Raw genomic sequence first — 18001 nt, 5'->3', positions numbered from 1 at the left:
TGTCACTATACTGTCTTCATGTATGGGATTTGTAGAAAAGTTACTGTCTGTGCATGACAACTAAGCCCTGTCCGAGTCAGAATGGCCCATAGGTCATGTAGGAGCCTTTCTCCTGTTTCTGTAGCGTGAGGCAGCTTGATGTACAAGTACACACCCTGCACAGGATGCTAGTACTGCACAGTAATGGGTTATAATTCCATTAGAAGCAAAGCAATGATCTGTGGTAGGAGTCAGCAGTGTCCCTGCTTTTCTTTCCTATATTCTCAGCGCAACATTTCCTGGGTCGTGTTTATTAGGGCTACCAACAGAAAGCGTTTTAAAACATTTTTCAACCGAAAACTAAAATGTTACATTTTTTATTGGACAATTGCAGGTGGCTCATTTTTGTTAATATCATCTTTCTTCCGTATGGTGCAAAATGAACACGACCCTGGGCTAAGAATGAAGCCAGTGGGTTTTTCCCACAGTCAGTCCAGTTTTTCATGAAGTGGATGACTGAATAGACAAACATGTTATGTACTGGGCCCTAATAGCATGTTTTGTTTGACCACTGTCTTGTGCATAAGCCGTGCTCCTTAGACTGATTTTTATTTTTGGATCCTAGGCAGGAAGTGAATGTGTAACCAAAGAGGTTGGGGTATTTTGTGCAGTGGAGGGTGAATAGAATTACTGTATCGCACTCAAGACGCTGCAATTTGAATGAGTTAGAGTAGAATTCAAGTTTTGGGGGACTTGGCCACAAAAGTAAAATTGCCACTTGAAATTGTTCCTGTTWAATTTACAGTTTCAGTAAACAATTCTGGATATAATAAAATGTTCTATCCAATMATATTAGCAGCTAGCCAATTCAGAACATTGTCTTAAATACAGCAACACAGTAAAAAAAAAACACACCATAGAAAGGTTTAAATACATGTAAGAAAGGCGAATATGTATGACAGTAAAGCTTATTTATGAAATCCTCTTCCCGTCTCCAACTCTCCCTCTCTCCACTCTCTGTGCATAATGCCTCGCCTGGAATGTTGCCCTTAAGTCACCCCTCAAATGGTGTTGAGTCTAGACTAAGCCAACGAGCTCAACACTCTGAAGATGAACACTACAAAGGTGGAATACTATAGTTCTGGCCTCCTAGGCTTATATTCACGATTCAAGAATCGTTCAAAACCCTGTGTATGTGTGTGTTTTCTGTTTACGTTTGTGGAGATTCTCTGTCTAAATCAATTTCTCGTTAGATACTGTAGGTTTCAAAAGTTAAATATTTGATGTGCAGATAGTAGAAAATAGAGATTTTGGGGTCATTTGTGCTATGCGTTTGTCTTACAGGTACGCAGTATGCACGCAGCCTGAGCAGAGTATATTTTTTTTGTCCCAGGGTGTATGGGTGTACTGTATGTCAATGACCATTTTCATGGCTTTCCATCTGCCCCTTGGTCTGACCTGCTGCATCTGATTTGAAGCAACGGTTTGGTTGTCTTCCAAGACATACGGTACATGCACGTGCATACATTCACAGACATGAACAAACTCAAGAATCACTGATGTCCTATTGCTCTTTCTGCCTTACCAAATATGCACAGATGAATGCACAGATGCACGCACGCACACCCACACACACCGCCAGCTCTGGCTGTGAATGAGTGTGTGGACCACGGTTGCCTATCCATCAATGGCACGGGCAGGCTGGCAGGCCAGCTGGTGGCAGGTGGCACAGAGCAGCAGATTAGGCAGGGCTGGGTGACAGGTGGGCACTGCCATCAGGTGCCACGGAAGTCTGCGGAGAGGGACGCCTCACAGCAGCAGGCATGAGCCCAACCCTGTAGAGCGGCAGACAGATTGGATAACGCCTCCAGCAGCTTGGATGGGCAACGCCAGCATGTGAGATGATATATGAGGAGGATCAGTTGAAGGTGGGAGGGCTGTGCGGGGGTCATGAGGGGGAGGGTAAAGAGCAGATGTGTCACACTGACAGAGGGGAGACACATGGATGCGTATACACACACACATCTGAATATTTTTAACACAGTCATTTCCATGTAAAGGACCCATGAGCACCAACATAGGAGCATATATCAAATTGGGTGTCAAATGAAGGCTCAAGGTCTATATTTTTGGTAAAAGAAGGCATAGATKKATTTTTRAACCATTTGCCATRTTAGYAATAAGGCAWAAGTAATATCTTTGATTCCTGGTCAAACAGCTGGAAAAGGGGTCTTATAAAACATCTATCAGAAAAAGTCTTAAAAGTTATTAGAACTAAAGTACATCAAAAAACAATATTGTTAAAGTAACGTCCCCTGCCAACTAATATTAACACATATTTAGTTTTGCCGAAATTATTTTCCTTCTTTTGCCTAAAACCTTTCACAACCTGATCTTTTTCACCGGTCTTTGCTCTTGTCTCAACCCCCCCTCCAGGTGTAGCCTGTCTTCCCATTATCCCCTGTGGAGTTATACCTGTGTCCCTCTGTCGCCAGTTAATCTTGTCTTGTCAGGTCTTACCAGCGTTCTCTCCCGCCTTCTTGTTTCTCTAGRTCTATTTCCTAGTTTCTGACCTGATCACGAACCTCTGCCTGSCCTCGACCTGCCCTTTGCCTGCCCCGTGTTTCTAATAAATCATCTGAGAACTGTACTATCCGCCACCTGTGTCTYCATCTGGGTRATATCCTGAGTCGTGATGAAAACCCACATGTTGCAATTTTAAAGCAAATTTCCTGCAATTCTATACTTTTTGCCAAGGGACAGAGATTTGTTGTTTGGCTATTTATAGTTCATCTTATGCTTTTGTTCACATTTTGCCATGAGGCTGAGAGAAAATGGTGCTGTTTTAAAGCTAATCTCCTGCAATTTTACTATCATATGCTAAATGGGGTGGGTGGGCACTTGGCACTGGGCACGTGTGCTGCATGCCCGTTCACTAATCTGGCCCTGATCCCAGCCAAGTAGAGCTGTGTTACCATCTGTGGGGTGCTATGCCCTCTAGTAGGAAGTGTCAACTGTATCTCCAACCAGACATGACAGAGAGACTATAGTACACAGGAAATTATGTAATAAAACTTTAATAACAAACTTTATCTGTTTAAATCCTTTTAATCTATTACCTCATCTATAGTCCAAATCATTTTAAATGTCATGTACTTGTAAAACTCAGGTGTGGTTTAGAAAGTTGGGAATATGACCCATCTCTGCTTTAAAATGTTATGGACTCTTGGCTCATTGTCACGTTCCTGACCTTATTTCCTTTGTTTTGTCTTTGTTTAGTTGGTCAGGACGTGAGCTGGGTGGGCATTCTATGTTATGTGTTTCTATGTTGGGTTCATTTTCAATTAGCCTGATATGCTTCTCAATCAGGGGCAGGTGTTTTACGTTTCTTCTGATTGAGAACCATATTAAGGTAGGCTGTTCTCACTGTTTGTTCGTGGGTGATTGTTCCTGTGTCAGTGTTTGTGCCACACGGGACTGTTTCGTTCCTTCGTTCGTTCGTTCGTTCGTTCGTTCGTTCGTGTGTACGTTCCTGTTCGTGCGTTCTTGTTTTATGTTCTCAAGTACAGGTCTGTTCACGTCGTTTTTGTTATTTTGTAAAGTGTTCTTCGTGTTTGTCTTTCGCAAATAAATCATTATGTATTCAACCCACGCTGCGTTTTGGTCCGATCCATGCTCCTCTTCAGACGAGGAGGAAGACGAGCGTTACACTCATGAGGTACTTAGAGATTGTTGTTAATTATACTTCTAGCCTAGGAAGTCAATTATTTGACATTGCTATGGAGAATAGCCATTTGGGGCATTTCCTTTAGAGATCTGGGATAAACGTCTATACCTCTGGTAACAACTCATTTAGTATTCACTTAATAGCACAAAGGAAGACAAACGCTTCGCCTCAAAATTAAATTAAACCAAAATAGCTGTGTCTTCACAGCTGGACTCAATTTAGAACATGATGCAGTCGAAGAGCTGTAATTCAATATTTTCCAGAGGTAACTAATCTTCARGTCTAGTCTTTCCACTTTGCATTAATGTTGACTGAATTATTTGTTTTCTGCTATTTGTCAAAAGACAGAACCTGTTCCTATAGAAGAAGCCTATTTTAATTCTCAATTTATTTAACTAACTCAACATGGTTTTTGAAAGATACCTCTTTTTCATTCCAGATGCCCAGATATTTATGAGCAGAGACAAGATCAATGAGGGCACCATCCAAAGTATATATGCATAAATCATCAGATTTGGAAAAMAACATTGGTTTTATCTGCATTAAGTACCAATTMCAGTTCAACATAGGCTTTATGCAGAAACATTGTTTCTCTGACAGAGTCTGGACAGCTGTGGGTGKAATAGCATACACTACAGTGTCATCTATATACAGGTGAGTATATACGTACAGTTGAAGTCGGAAGTGTACATACACCATAGCCAAGTACATTTAATCCTAGTAAAAATTCCCTGTCTTAGGTCAGTTAGGATCAACACTTTATTTTAAGAATGTGAAATGTCAGAATAATAGAGTAATTGTTTTATTTCAGCTTTTATTTATTTCATCACATTCCCAGTGGGTCAGAAGTTTGCATACACTCAATTAGTATTTGGTAGCATTGCCTTTAAATTGTTTAACTGGTCATGTTCGTTAGCCTTCCAACAAGCTTCCACAATAAGTTGGTGAATTTTGCGCATCCCCTACAGAGCTAGTAAAACCGAGTCAGGTTTGAATTGCCTCCTTGCTCGCACACGCATTTCAAGTTCTGCCCACAAATTTCATAGGATTGAGGTCAGGTTTTGTGATGACCACTCAATACTTGACTTTGTTGTCCTTAAGCCATTTGACACAACTTTGAAGTATGCTTGGGTCATTTCCATTGGAAGACCCATTTCGACCAAGCTTTAACTTCCTGACTGATGGCTTGAGATGTGCTTCAATATATCCACATAAATTCTCCCTCACGATGCCACTCATTTTGTGAAGTGCACCAGTCCCTCCTGCAGCAAAGCACCCCCACAAACATGATCTCCAGCCCCGTGCTGTCACGTTTGGGATGGTGTTTCTGCAGCTTTGCAATCCTAGCGCCTTTTTCCTTCGAAACATAACCGATGTTATTATGCCCAAACAGTTCCTATTTTGTTTCATCAACCAGACGATCTATCTCTAAAAATGTACGATCTTTGTCCCCAGTGCAGTTGCAAACCGTAGTGCTGCTTTTTTTATGCGCGTTTTGGAGCAGTGGCTTCTTCACGGCTGTAGCGCCTTTCATTTATGTCGATATAGACTCTTTTACTGATATAAAATTTTGTAACCTGGCCCTCAAGCATCTTCACAAGGTCCTTGCTGTTGTTCTAGGATTGATTTGCACCTCTTCGCACCAAAGTACGTTCATCTCTAGGAGACAGAACGCGCTCCTTCCTGAGCGTATTTACTGGTCTGTACCCATGTTTATACATGCGTACTATTGTTTGTACAGATGAACGTGGTACCTTCAGCATTTTAAATTGCTCCCAAGGATGAACCAAACTTTGTGGAGGTCTACATTTCTTTTCTGAGGTCTTGGCTGGTCTGTTTTGATTTTCCCATATTGTCAAGCAAAGAGGCACTGAGTTTGAAGGTAGGCCTTGAAATACATTCACAGGTACACCTCCAATTGACTCAAATMATGTCAATTAGCCTATCAGAAGCTTCTAAAGCCATGACATAATTTTCCAAGCTGTATAAAGGCACAGTCAACTTAGTGTATGTAAACTTCTGACCCACTGGAATTGTGATACAGTGATACAGATACATAAGTGAAATAATCTCTCTTGTAAACAATTGTTGGAAAAATAACTTGTGTCATGCACATAACCGACTTGCCAAAACTCTAGTTTGTTAACAAGAAATTTGTGGAGTGGTCGAAAAATTAGTTTTAATGATTCCAACGTAAGTATATGTAAACTTCCGACTTCAACTGTATATATTTTTTTACAGATAAAACATTTCAGTTTACGTATACAATCAAAAGAAACCGGACCAAGAATCGATCCCTGTGGGTCACCCTTTGCTGTGTCCAGGAAACCAAATGTGATGCCATCGGTCAATACACACTGTGTTCTGTCCTTTAACAATTTTTCAAACTATCTCATGCAGCCTAGTCCAGGCCAGTTGATGAAAACTCTGAATAAGTAACATTCATCCGTGTGGGTTTTGCATTCAGTTAAATTCAATACAAATATTCTTAAAATGGTTTACAACAGATAAATGTGTATTTTGGCTTATGGCCACATCTATAACCAAAAGCTCTAATTTTGGGGGAATAGTGATATTTAGAGAACATGATGCCACAATAGATCAAATCAAATTGTATTAGTCACATGCGCTTACTTACAAGCCAACAATGCATTAAAAAAAATACAAATAAGAAATAAAAGTAACAAGTAGTTAAAGCGCAACAGTAAAATAACAATAGCGAGACTATATTACAGGGGGTACCAGTACAGAGTCAATCCCATACCAAATCTTTTCAGTCTCCTGTTGGGGAATAGGTTTTGTTGTGCCCTCTTCACGACTGTCTTGGTGTGCTTGGACCATGTTAGTTTGTTAGTGATGTGGACAACAAAGACCTTGAAGCTCTCAACCTGCTCCAATTCAGCCCCGTCTATGAGAATGGGGGCGTGCTCGGTCCTCCTTTTCCTGTAGTCCACAATCATCTTCTTTGTCTTGATCATGTTGAGGGAGAGGTTGTTGTCCTGGCACCACACGGCCAGGAGGTCTCTGACCTCCCCCCTATATGCTGTCTCGTCGTTGTCTGTAATCAGGCCTACCACTGTTGTGTCATCGGCAAACTTAATGATGGTGTTGGAGTCGTTCCTGGCCGTGCAGTCATGAGTAAACAGGGAGTAGAGGAGGGGACTGACCACGCACCCCTGAGTGGCCCCCGTGTTGAGGATCAGCGTGGCAGATGTGTTGTTACCTACCCTTACGACCTGGGCGCGGTACAGCAGGAAGTCCAGGATCCAGTTGCAGAGGGAGGTGTTTAGTCCCAGGGTCCTTAGATTATTGATGAGCTTTGAGGGCACTATGGTGTTGAACGCTGAGCTGTAGTCAGTGAATAGCATTCTCACATAGGTGTCCCTTTTGTCCAGGTGGGAAAGGGCACTGTGGAGTGCATTAGAGATTGCATCATCTGTGGAACTGTTATGGCAGAATGCAAATTGGAGWGGGTCTAGGGTTTCTGGGATAGTGGTGTTGATGTGAGCCATGACCAGCCTTTCAAAGCACTTCATGGCTACAGACTTGAATGCCAAAGGTCGGTAGTCATTTAGGCAGGTTACCTTAGTGTTCTTGGGTACAGGGACTATAGTGGTCTGCTTGAAACATGTTGGTATTTCAGTCTCGGACAGGGAGAAGTTGAAAATGTCACTTGCCAGTTGGTCAGCTCATGCTCGCAGTACACGTCCTGGTAATCAGTCTGGCCCTGCGGCCTTGTGAATGTTGACATGTTTGAAGGTCTTACTCACATCAGCTGTGGAGAGCGTGATCACACAGTCGCCCGGAACATCTGATGCTCTCATGCATGTTTCAGTGTTATTTGTCTCGAAGCGAGTATAGAAGTAGTTTAGTTCGTCTGGTATGCTTGTGTTACTTGGCAGCTCGGTGCTTCCCTTTGTAGTCTGTAATGGTTTGCAAGCCCTGCCACTTTATTTTTTGACACTTTATCTGTTTGATGGTTCGTCGCAGGGCATAGCGGGATTTCTTGTAATCTTCCGGGTTAGAGTTCCGCTCCTTGAAAGTGGCAGCTCTAACCTTTAGCTCAGTGTGGATGTTGCACGTAATCAATGGCTTCTGGTTGGGGTATGTACGTACAGTCACTGTGGGGACGGCGTCATCAAGGCACTTATTGATGAAGCCAGTGACTGATCTGGTGTACTCCTTAATGCCATCGTAAGAATCCCTGAACATATTCCAGTCTGTGCTAGCAAAACAGTCCTGTAGCTTAGCATCATTCAAGAAATTTAGAACCTGGAACAGATATAGCCCTTGGTTCTCTCCAGACCTGACTGCCCTTAACCAGCACAAAAACATCCTGTGGCGTTCTGCATTAGCATCGAACAGCCCCCGTGATATGCAACTTTTCAGGGAAGTTAGAAACCAATATACACAAGCAGTTAGAAAAGCCAAGGCTAGCTTTTTCAAGCAGAAATTTGCTTCCTGCAACACAAACTCAAAAAAGTTCTGGGCACCGTAGGTCCTGGAGAATAAGACGCTCTCCTCCCAGCTCCTAGCTTACTGAGGATAGGAAACTCTGTCACCACCGAAAATCCACTATAATTGAGATTTTCATAAGCATTTTCCTACGGCTGGCATCTTTCCACTGGCTTCCCTACCCCGGTCAACAGCAAGCCCTCCGCGCATACTCGCCAACTTCCCCATTTTCCTTCTTCCCAATATCCAGTCAGCTGATGTTCTGAAAGAGCTGCAAAATCTGGACCCCTACAAATCAGCCAGGGCTTGAACTGGACCCTTTCTTTCTAAAAGTATCTGCTGAAATTGTTGCACCCCTATTACTAGCCTGTTCAACCTCTCTTTCGTGTCTCTGAGATCCCAAAGATTGGAAAGCAGCTGCGGTTCATCCCTCTTCAAAGGGGGGGGACTCTTGACCAACTGCACAGACTATATCTATTCCTACCCTGCGCTTTCTAGGTCTTCGAAAGCCAAGTAACAAACAGTTACCGACCATTTGAATCCCACCGTACCTTCTCCTATAATCAATCTGGTTTCAGAGCTGGTCATGGGTGCACCTAGCCAGCTCAAGGTTCATAACGAATCTAACCGCCATCGATAGAAACAATACTGTTGCCAGCCGTATTCATTGACCCTGGCAAAGGCTTTTGACTCTGTCAATCACCACGACTCATCAACTCACCTTGGTTTCTCTAATGATTGGCCTCGCCTTGGTTCACCAACTACTTCTCGATGAGTTCAGTGTGTCAAATCGGCAGGGCTGTTGTGCCGGGCCTCTGCAGTCTCTATGGGGGTGCCACAGGGTTAATTCTATGGCCGAACTCTCTCCTTTGTATACATCATGATGTCGCTCTTGCTGCTGGTGATCTCTGATCCACCTCTAGCAGACGACAATTCTGTATACTTCTGGCCCTTCTATGGACACTGTGTTAAACTCTCCAGGCGAGCTTCCATGCCATACAACTCTCCTTCCGTGCCCCAACTGCTCTTAAAAAGTAAAACAAAATGCATGCTCCTTCAACGATCCGCTGCCCTGCCTGCCCGCCGCCCAAATCACTACTCTGGACGGTTCTGACTTAGAATAGTGGACAACTACAAATATCTAGGTTCTGGTTAGACTGTAAACTCTCCTTCCAGACTCACATCAAACATCTCCAACCAAAGTTAATCTAGAATCGGCTTCTATTCGCAACAAAGCATCCTTCACTCATGCTGCCAAACATACCCTCTGTAAAACTGACCTTCTTACCATCCTCGACTTCGGGATGTCATTTACAAAATAGCCTCCAAAACCCTACTCATAAATTGATGCAGTCTATCACAGTGCCATCCGTTTTGTCACCAAAGCCCCATATACTATCCACCACTGCGACCTGTACACTCTCGTTGGCTGGCCCTCGCTTCATATTCGTCGCCAAACCCACTGTCTCTAGGTCATCAACAAGACCCTGCTAGGTAAAATCCCGCCTTATCTCAGCTCGCTGGTCACCATAGCAGCACCCACCCATAGCACGCGCTCCAGCAGGTGTATTTCACTGGTCACCCCCAAGGCCAATTTCTCCTTCCAGTTCTCTGCTGCCAATGACTGGAATGAACTACAAAAATCTCTGAAACTGGAAACACTTATCGTCCCTCACCAGCTTTAAGCACCAGCTGTCAGAGCAGCTCACAGATCACTGCACCTGTACATAGCCCATCTATAAATAGCCCAAACAATTACCTCATCCCCTACTGTATTTATTTATTTATTTTGCTCCCTTCCACCCCAGTATTTCTACTTTGCACATTCACCTACTGCAAATCTACAATTCCAGTGTTTTTAATTGCTATATTGTATTTACTTCGGCACCTTGGCCTTTTTATTGCCTTCACCTCCCTTATCTCACCTCATTTGCTCACATTGTTTATAGACTTGTTTTTGTACTGTATTATTGACTGTATGTTTGTTTTACTCCATGTGTAACTCTGTGTTGTTGTATGTGTCGAACTGCTTTGCTTTAATCTTGGCCAGGTCGSAGTTGTAAATGAGAACTTGTTCTCAACTTGCCTACCTGGTTAAACAAAGATAAAATAAATAAATAAATCTGCTTCATCTGACCACTTTTTTATTGACCGAGTCACTGGTACTTCCTGCTTTAATTTTTGCTTGTAAGCAGCAATCAGGAGGATAGAATTATGATCAGATTTGCCAAATGGAGGGCGAGGAAGAGCTTTGTAAACTCTGTGTATGTAGTATGTATGTATGATCTAGAGTTGTTTTCCCCTCTGGTTGCACATTTAACATGTTGGTAGAAATGAGGTAAAACGGATATGTTTCCCTGCATTAAAGTCGCCGGCCACTAGGAGTGCCACCTCTAGGGGAGCGTTTTCCTGTTTGCTTATGGCTTATTACAGCTCATTGAGTGCGCACTTAATGCCAGTATCGGTCTGTGGTGGTATGTAGACAGCTACTAAAAATGCAGATGAAAAGTCTCTAGGTAGAMCCTCCTCGATGTTGGCCAAGATATCTTTTGCCCGTTTCATATTTGGATTTGTCACATGCGCCGAACACAACTGGTGTAGACTTTAACATGAAATGCTTTCTTATGAGCCCTTCCCATACGTGTATGCGTATGTGAATGTGTGTGGGTATTGTGCGGGAGTGTCAATGTAGTGTGTGTGAGTGAGTGTGTATATGGTGTGTACGTTGCCTTCAGAAAGTATTCATACCCCTTGACTTATTCCAGATTTTGTTGTTACAGCCTGAATTGAAAATAGATTAAAAAAAAATAATCTGACCCATCAACACACAATACCTTATAATGAAAAAGTGAAAACATGTTTTATTTTTTTTTTTGCAAATGTATTGAAAATGAAATACAGAATTATGTCATTTATATAAGTATTCACAACCCTGAGTCTTTAAGAGCACCTGGATTGTACAATATTTGCACTTGCTCTGTCTCGCTGATTGCTGATCATTGCTAAACCGCCATTTTCAAATCTTGCCATAGCTGATTTAAGTCAACTTAAACTAGGCCACTCAGGAACATTCAATGTTGTCTTGCTAAGCAATTCCAGTGTATATTTGGCCTTGTGTTTTAGGTTATTGTCCTGCTGAAAGGTGAATTTGTCTGCCAGTGTTTGTTGGAAAGCAGACAACCAGATTTTCCTCTAGGATTTTGCCTGTGCTTAGCTCTATCCTGTTTTTTTTTATCATAAACTCCCTAGTCCTTGCAGATGATGAGCATAGCCYCAACATGATGCAGCCACCACCATGCTTGAAAATATGAAGAGTGGTACTCAGTGATGTGTTGTTTTGGATTTGCCCKAACATCATTTTTTGTATGCAGGACGTAAAATTATTWTTTTTGCCACATTTTTATCACTTTTACTTTAGTGCCTTATTGCAAACAGGATGATTGCTTTGCAATTTTTTAAAATGTAATTTAAGTTAGTATTGTGGAGTAACTACAATGTTGTTGATACGTCCTCTGTTTTCTCCCATAAGAGCAATTCAACTCTGAAACTAAAAGTCCCCATTGGCATCATGGTGAAATCCCTGAGCGGTTTCCTTCCTCTKCAGCAACTAGTTAGGAAGGCCACCTGTATCTTTGTAGTGACTGGGTGCATTAATAGACCATCCAAAGTGTAATTAATAACTTCACCATGCGCAAAGGGATATGCAAAGTCATAATTCCACTTTGACATTTTGGGGTATTGTGTGTAAGCCAGTAACACATCTCAATTTAATAAATTTAACATTCAGTCTGTAACACAACAAAATGTGGAAAAAGTCTAGGGCTGTGAATACATTCTGAAGGCACTGTATATACAGTGGGGAGAACAAGTATTTGACACACTGCCGATTTTGCAGGTTTTCCTACTTACAAAGCATGTAGAGGTCTGTAATTTGTATCATAGGTACACTTCAACTGTGAGAGACGGAATCTAAAACAAAAATCCAGAAAATCACATTGTATGATTTTTAGGTAATTAATTTGCATTTGATTGCATGACATAAGTATTTGATAACCTACCAACCAGTAAGAATTCCGGCTCTCACAGACCTGTTAGTTTTTCTTTAAGAAGCCCTCCTGTTCTCCACTCATTACTTGTATTAACTGCACCTGTTTGAACTCGTTACCTGTATAAAAGACACCTGTCCACACACCCAATCAAACAGACTCCAACCTCTCCACAATGGCCAAGACCCAGAGAGCTGTGTAAGAACATCAGGGATAAAATTGTAGACCTGCACAAGGCTGGGATGGGCTACAGACAATAGGCAAGCAGCTTGGTGAGAAGGCAACAACTGTTGGCGCAATTATTAGAAAATGGAAAGAAGTTCAAGATGACGGTCAATCAACCTCGGTCTGGGGCTCCATGCAATATCTCACCTCGTGGGGCGTCAATGATCATGAGGAAGGTGAGGGATCAGCCCAGAACTACACGGCAGGACCTGGTCAATAACCTGAAGAGAGCTGGGACCACAGTCTCAAAGAAAACCATTAGTAACACACTACGCGTCATGGATTAAAATCCTGCAGCGCACGCAAGGTCCCCTGCTCAAGCCAGCGCATGTCCAGGCCCGTCTGAAGTTTGCCAATGACCATCTGGATGATCCAGAGGAGGAATGGGAGAAGGTCATGTGGTCTGATGAGACAAAAATAGAGCTTTTTGGTCTAAACTCTACTCGCCGTGTTTGGAGGAAGAAGAAGGATGAGTACAACCCCAAGAACACCATCCCAACCGTGAAGCATGGAGGTGGAAACATCATTCTTTGGGGATGCTTTTCTGCAAAGGGGACAGGACGATTGCACCGTATTGAGGGGAGGATGGATGGGGCCATGTATCGCGAGATCTTCCAGCATGACAACGACACGAAACACACAGCCAGGGCAACTAAGGAGTGGCTTCGTAAGAAGCATCTCAAGGTCCTGGAGTGGCCTAGCCAGTCTCCAAACCTGAACCCAATAGAACATCTTTGGAGGGAGCTGAAAGTCCGTATTGCCCAGCGACAGCCCCGAAACCTGAAGGATCTGGAGAAGGTCTGTATGGAGGAGTGGGCCAAAATCCCTGCTGCAGTGTGTGCAAACCTGGTCAAGAACTACAGGAAACGTATGATCTCTGTAATTGCAAACAAAGGTTTCTGTATTAAGTTCTGCTTTTCTGATGTATCAAATACTTATGTCATGCAATACAATCATCATACAATTTGATTTTCTGGATTTTTGTTTTAGATTCCGTCTTTCACAGTTGAAGTGTACCTATGATAAAAATGACAGACCTCTACATGCTTTGTAAGTAGGAAAACTGCAAAATCGGCAGTGTATCCAATACTTGTTCTCCCCACTGTATCAGTGGTGGTCAGTGCCATGAGGTTGCTACAACCTAGCCTATGAATGAAAGTTTCATCCCCTCTGAAACTACTAGCAGGTAATTAGCTAGCTAGTAGCTACCACAGCCAGTTCAGCTCTAGCTAGCCTCTAGCTAGCTATCTGTCAGGTAGCAGTATCTAACAGCTGTTGTGTGTATGGAAATGTTTTGTCCCGTTTCAACAGAAGTACATTTTATGGTGTAACATTAGCTAGAGCTAGCCAAAAGTTGGCTTATTTTTTCCTCAATCACAGCCAAACGATTGAAGACCGATATATTATGAGGTTTCTTCAGCAAAATATTAGTTTTTATTAGTCAGTATAGCAATGTAACACTATGGATCTGTCAGTTTCCCTAGCTAATTCCCTACTTTTCACACTGATAAGATAGAAACTCTACAGGCATCACTGTCATGGTGCACAGTCAGTACGTAATACGATGCTCATCATGTCTTAGTAGGATCAGATGGTGACAGGTGTCCCAGCAGGGTCAGACAGCCAGGGAAGACCAGTATATGGAGCTCAGGTGAATTTTGCAGTATATTGTAAAAATCAGTGAATGGATACAAAGTTTAATCTTGAGTTGATGGGTAGGCTACAGTCTGGGATCTGGGAATAATGGTCATTTCAATTATTTAACCATTGATTCTATTCTTGAAAAATATAATGTATAAATGTACACCAAGGTAATTGTTTGTCATGCCTCATCTGAGCAGGATCAGATGTTGACAGAGTCAGGCAGCCATGGAAGACCAGTCTGTGATGGCGCAGAGGTGAACTTTTGCAGAAACAACACTTTATTATTTCTGTGCAACAAACACTGGACAAGCAAGAAGCTTCAACGATTTAAACTATTTTAACCCTTGTGTAGTCTTAACATTCTCTATACTCCCCTTGTCCTAAGGGTAAAAAATTACCCACCTTCACTAAACCCCTAAAATAAAGCAGCTTAATTGAATTTTGAACCCCAAATCTATTTTGCATGAATAAACAACCTGTCATTCATCAAACTTTGTGATAATCTGGGTTTTCCCTCTTCACAATGCAGAAATAAGATTTCAACTACAAAATACTAGTCTTCTCCCATTTTTTAAAACCATTGTCCCCACCCACAAGGTGTATAAACAACAACAATAAATACGAATAAAATAAGATAATAGATACAAAAACGTGAAGAACATAAATCAATCAACTCTAATTAGCACATGGACAGTATGCAAGTGTGTGTGCATGGACTTTGCAGATGTATTTCTCACATGGTATTTGTTTTTTTGTCTGGGGGGCAGAATTGGCATCTCCTTCTCTTGTCTGCCCCAGCTGCAGCCTCAGGTGGATCAGGACAAGATTCAGCCCCCTGAACAGCTGTCACAAGCGCCGCAAAGGCTGCTGTGAGGGGGAGGTGCTCCCTTCTTTGAAAGTGCCTTTCCCAGCTGCTCCAGGAACACCCTCCTTTTGTTCCGCTTATCAGGCATCCAGGTAGGGTTGATCTTGTTCCATATCACAAAGGAATTGTATGAAGACACATCATTGATGTTATGGAAGATGACCATGGCCCAGTGGGCAGTCATCCTCCTGCAGCTGTAAGTTCCAATCACCTTGTCCAGGTTGTCCACGCCTCCTTTGTTGTGGTTGTAGTCCAGGATGATAGCTGGCTTCCTGTCCTCACGATCACTGATCTCAGCCATTATGTGCAGTGTGCTCAGGAGGACCACATTCCTCAAACTAGAGTGGTGGTGGGGGTGGAGGCAAACTTTAATAAGAAGGCCTCTCTCCCCTGTCACGCCCTGACCTTAGTTCCTTGTTTATGTCTCTATTTTGGTTTGGTCAGGGCGTGAGTTGGGGTGGGCATTCTATGTTTTGTTCTATGTTTTGTATTTCTAGGTGTTTGGCCTGGTGTGGTTCTCAATCAGAGGCAGCTGTCTATCGTTGTCTCTGATTGAGAACCATACTTAGGTAGCCTCATTCCCACCTGTGCTWGGTGGGTAGTTGTTTTCTGTTTTGTGTTTTTTCACCTTACAGGACTGTTTCGTGTCGTTCACTCTCTTTGTTGTTTTTGTCATTCAGTGTTCAGTTTATTTAATWAAATTTACTCTGAACACTTACCACGCTGCGTCTTGGTCCTCTTCTCCTTCTCCCCGTGACATTCGTTACARCCCCCTTGTTGCAAGGAGTGCAGGGGGCAGCTCAGGCTTGTTCTTTCTAACTGTGCCAACCATGGTGATCTTCCTCTTCAAGAGCTGCTGGCTGAGTTCATAAGAGGTGAAGAAATTGTCACACGTCACATCAAGCACAACCCTCTTCTCCGGGCCTCCACTGGTCGGCTTCCCTGTGTAGACTTGCATCTTCCAAGCGTAGCTGGATTGTGCGTCACGATATGGGTGGCATATCTTAATGCCATACTTTGCTGGCTTGCTGGGCATATACTGCCGGAAAGGACAGCGACCTTTTGACAAAAGAGATTACTATCAGTAATTAGTATCAGTGTCACAGAACACAATAACATAAATCAATGATATTACAGCAATACATAATAAAATGAACAGTGAACACAAGGGTCAATTAAATTGTTGCATGCTGCGTTTATCATTTTTGATAAACGCAGCATCATTTTCAGTATAAATAAATACAAAATAAGTACCCTCTTATTTATTACTGTACCATTCTTCTTTATATACTGTTAAATTGGGATGTTTTAACTTTRATTTTCCCTACAAACTTAATTTCTTGAAAAAGTATTGCCTGGTAGAGGTGTACATAAATGTGCATATGTATTAAGACATATAGTTAAATAAAGGTTAAATAAAAAATAAATTGCCATAGTTTGGATCATAATGTAAGGATTTCAGTACAAAGGGAAATCCACTAGACACATAAGGATCCCAGTGGCACAGCAAACTAAGCAGCCTACAGGGCTTGAAGATGGCAGATCACAGGTACCATTCTTTAAAAAAGCTATAGCTATGTTTAGACAATACTCWAATAAAATACAGTATAATGATATGAGAAGATTGAAATACCATTTACTTTGAAAGTTTGGCAACTTCATAAGACAATGTTACATTACATATAAATATTAGCAGAACATTGCAGCAATGTTTATCGTTGAAGTATGTTTTTAGACCAATTCTGGATCGTCATGTCATAACCTTACTGAATAACTTTCTAAGAGTCTCACAAGAATGTTTKTTGTTTGTTGTTATACAGCACCTTTGGAAAGTATTCATACCCCTTGACTTTTTCCACATTTTGTTGGGTGACAGCCTGAATTTAAAATATATTAATTTGAGTTTKTTTTATCATTGGCCAATACACAAGTTTATTTTATCATTGGCCAATACACAATACCCAATAATGTCAAAGTCGAATTCTGTTTTMGAAATTTTTACAAATGAATTACAAATGAAATGTCTTGAGTCAATAAGTATTCAATCCCTTTGTTATGGCAAACATAAATAAGTTCAGGAATAATAATACATTGAATGGACTCACTATGTGTGCAATAAAGGTGTTTAACATTATTTTTGAATGACTACCTCATCTCTGTACCCKACACATAAAATGCTCTGTAAGGTCCCCCAATCGAGCAATGAATTTCAAACACCGATTCAACCACAAAGACCAGGAAGGTCTTCCAATCCCTCGCAAAGAAGGGCACCAATTGGTTTATATTGAAGCAGACATTYAATATCACTTTGAGCATGGTGAAGTTATTAATTCAACATATTACTGAGGACCACTCTCCATAATTTCAAGCATAGTGGTTGGTGGCTGCATCATGTTATGGGTATGCTTGTCATCGGCAAAGGACTAGAGTTTTTTACGATAAAAATAAACTGAATGGAGCTAACCACAGGCAAAATCCTAGAGGAAAACTCGGTTCAGTCTGCTTTCCAACAGACACAAGAAGACAAATTCACCTTTCAGCAGGACATTAACCTTTGATGCTTTGTGATACACCCGGTTTTATGCTGTTTTAGTCACTCAACATGTTGCCCTTTCACCCACTGTAGAACATAATGAACATAATGGGGGAAATGATKAAATTGGCCAGCCACCYTCATGCTTTTTTATCCTACCAGKTCCYAGATGAGAGTGGGTAGCTGACCCCTCCGTGGGTAGCTGGCCTGCCCACAGAGCAATGTTCCACTCAAACAATAGAGGAACCGCAGTATCCAGCGGAAAGATGGCTAGCGCTGTCCAAAGCCAGCCGGGCTCAACTTCTCAATGTTGAGCTTTGTTAATTCATTCATTGCCCATGTCTGTCTTTTGACACAGGCAGGTTTTTGCTTTTATCTGTCGTAGAATTTGGATTTCTGCTTAGGGATGCATGTTAGGTAGGCCTATTTGCAGTACAGAAAAAGAGTGAACTGAACTAAAAATTCACWAAGAGAAATTCCTCGAGGGAAATGTTTTTWAAATAWTTTTTTTAGGTTGACATGGTGAA

General features: G+C 42.0%; 1 protein-coding gene across 1 annotated transcript in view; it reads left to right on the top strand.

Moving 5' to 3' along the window:
- The window catches only part of LOC111976386 (kazrin-A-like), an 82964-nt gene that overhangs the window by 13974 nt on the left and 50989 nt on the right, over nucleotides 1-18001 (top strand). The window lies entirely within an intron of this gene.

Source organism: Salvelinus sp. IW2-2015, linkage group LG17, assembly GCF_002910315.2.
Source record: "Salvelinus sp. IW2-2015 linkage group LG17, ASM291031v2, whole genome shotgun sequence".
In the NCBI taxonomy this organism is placed as follows: Eukaryota; Metazoa; Chordata; class Actinopteri; order Salmoniformes; family Salmonidae; genus Salvelinus; species Salvelinus sp. IW2-2015.
Note: the sequence above shows the minus strand (reverse complement) of the source record. Positions and strands in the feature narration are given on the sequence as shown.